Consider the following 2,818-nt stretch of genomic DNA (forward strand, 5'->3'; position numbering starts at 1 on the left):
TTTCAAAGGTTTTACAAAACTTCTTTTATACTTTTATATTGTTAAATGCATGTCTATATATGTATAGTTATATAAGTAATGTTTAGAGGACTTAGAACGGCTAGCTCGCCTTGTCTCCTTTTCCTCGTTGGGATGTGGTTTTAGGGTATCGGTTATCCGTCCGAAGGTCGTCTAAATATTAGTTATATATCATGTATACATATATAGTCATAAAAGTTCCATCAGTCAGTTCAGTACCTTTGGGTAGCAAAGGTATACTTCCGAATATACTCGTACAATACTAGTAACTATAATAGGTATAGTTAGGAGATACTACTTGCCATTCCTAGTACAAGGAATCACACAAGAGTCAGTTCATTCATGAGTCTATACGAATACATGCTGTTTGTAGAGATACTATTACATGGATACCTTTACATAGATACGATTTCATATATGCTGCCTGTAGAAATACTATTATGCTATATGTAGAGATACTATTACATGGATACTTTTACATAGATACGATTACATATATGCTGTATGTAGAGATACGATTTCTATTATTGTATTATTTTCCTTATTACCTTACTGTGTGATACATTCACATAGCTACGGGTGTACTGTTCGGCGAGTTTCCACGCCGTGATTATCCTAGTGTAAAAGGATACACTCTCTGTTATTATATTATTTTCCCTATTATCTTCACCTTGCGTCACATTCACATAATCGATGAGATAGATTAGATTTGAATAATAATAGTTGTACAAGGTAAAACTTTCACTTACATAGAGGTTCATATTTTCAAAACACTCGAGTCTTGGTAGAAGACTACTTTTTATACTAGTAGGAAATATGGGATTTTCTAGGGTTTCTCACACTTATACAAAACTGTTTTCTCAAACTTTTACGAATCTTTCATAACAACTTTTCACCAGAAATGACACTAAAATACTTATGAATTCACCAGCTTTATTGCTGATACTCACTTTCAAAATAACTTGTATTCTCAGGTCACAAATAGACAGGGACCGATGCAAGGTTTAGAGAAGACGGAGCAGTCAAGACTCGTCTTTTATTTTAAGTATTCAGTATGTTGTTTATGATATGAAAGAACACACTTGTAATTAAAATTATACTATTAATGCAATGGATGATGTTGTTGCTTGTTTACTACTTTACGTTGTTGTGATACTTGACATGACGTCCTCCACCCCAGAACGTATTCCGCCGTTCTCGGTTTTGGGGTGTGACACCCGCCTTACCTGAACTATTCTATAATCTGACTAGGTACACTGCCTATAAGTGCATAATTAGTAAAAGTTTGTTCGATTATAAATTTAAGACTGATAGGTATATTTGTGCACATCAAGTTTTTGACGCCGTTGCCGGGGAACGGCTTATTTTATTTATAGTTTAATTGCTTTTAGCTATTCGATTCTTTTTGTGGGGTAAAAACCACAAAAAGTTATTTTTCTGCATTTACTTTGCTTTCTAAATAACAACCACGTTGAGGTCATCTTCACCATGCCGCGGTTACATCTCGATAAAATTTTACTTTAGTGATTTTTATTCCTTTTACGCGTTTTTGTTTTGTTTTGATTTATGACCCAGTGATCTAAAACTCCAATAGTTCCACCACTTCAAGATCCAGAATCAGCTTTTTACAAAAAGAAGAAAAAGAAAGTCGACGAGTCAACAAGCACTTTTCAATCGAAAAAAGGATTTGAAAGTTTCGAGAGGACGCTTGACAAGAAGGGAATAGGATATGAGCCAGGAACATCCATCGAAGAAAGTTTAGACGAAGAGATCAAAAGAGAGGCTGAAGAGATGGCGGATATGACGAGAATGACTCTGGGAGATTACAAGAAGACGATACGTGAAGATAATGTATCAGGTCTTGTACCACCAGAGATATCAGCTGAAAGAAGTTTTCAGCTCAAGGGGCATATTCTATCAATGCTTAAGGGCATACCTTTCACCGGGAAAGAGTATGAAGATGCATTCAAGCATATTGATGAAGTAAAAGACATTGAAAATTACTTCAATGTTCCTAACGTGCCAAGAGAATCCGTGTTACTTAGGATTCTTGCGGTGACATTTACAGGTGAAGCTAAGGTTTGGTTGAAATCACTCGCAACTGGATCCATTACTATTTGGGAAAATCTTCGTGATGTTTTTATTGAGCAATTTAGTCGACCTTCGAATATCTCAAAGCTTAAGAAGAAGATTGCTAATTTTCAACAAGAGGTTGGAGAGTCCTTATATGAAGCATGGGAGAGATACAAGGGTTTTCTTAGAAGTTGTCCTCAACACGATCTCAATGTCCAACAAGAAGTGTCCATTTTCTATGATGAAGTGAATCACAACCAGGCAACTACTTGACTCTCAAGGACCAATAACGAAGAAGGAATCGACCACTATTAAAGAGTTGATTGAAGAGTTCGTGAAGCATTCACATGAGTATCATAACCCGTGAAAGGATGTTACTAGAGGTAAAGGAGACGAAGGGAACGAGAACATGGTTGCGGTTCCGGAAAAGTTAGAGAATATGGATCGAAAGATGACAAAGATGGATCATTCAATCCATGCAATAAGAGTTGGTTGTGAAAATTGTAGTGGACCGCATTTCACAAAGGATTGTGATCTAGATGAGAATGGTAATTGAAAAGCACAAGTTTTCTACTCAAGTGGTGATTGATTTGATGAAGATTGGATGAAGCCCAAAAAGGAGTGGTTGTCATATGAAGAGTACAAGAAGCAACAATATGAAAATTTTAGACAAACCGGTCGAGGTTTTTACCAAAAAGAGCAACCGCCACCTGAGAAGAAAATGGAT

The 2,818-nt window shown here is 36.2% G+C and overlaps 1 non-coding gene across 1 annotated transcript; it reads right to left on the minus strand.

Moving 5' to 3' along the window:
* Positions 1 to 2,193: 2,193 nt before the first annotated feature.
* LOC145141553 (small nucleolar RNA R71) lies at positions 2,194 to 2,300 on the minus strand. Its single transcript, XR_013722748.1, has one exon. It is a non-coding gene; the product is annotated as a small nucleolar RNA R71 (small nucleolar RNA).
* Positions 2,301 to 2,818: the final 518 nt, after the last annotated feature.

The sequence above is a fragment of the Lactuca virosa genome, chromosome 9 (assembly GCF_052849685.1).
Source record: "Lactuca virosa cultivar CGN04683 chromosome 9, Lactuca_virosa_CGN04683_v6, whole genome shotgun sequence".
In the NCBI taxonomy this organism is placed as follows: Eukaryota; Viridiplantae; Streptophyta; class Magnoliopsida; order Asterales; family Asteraceae; genus Lactuca; species Lactuca virosa.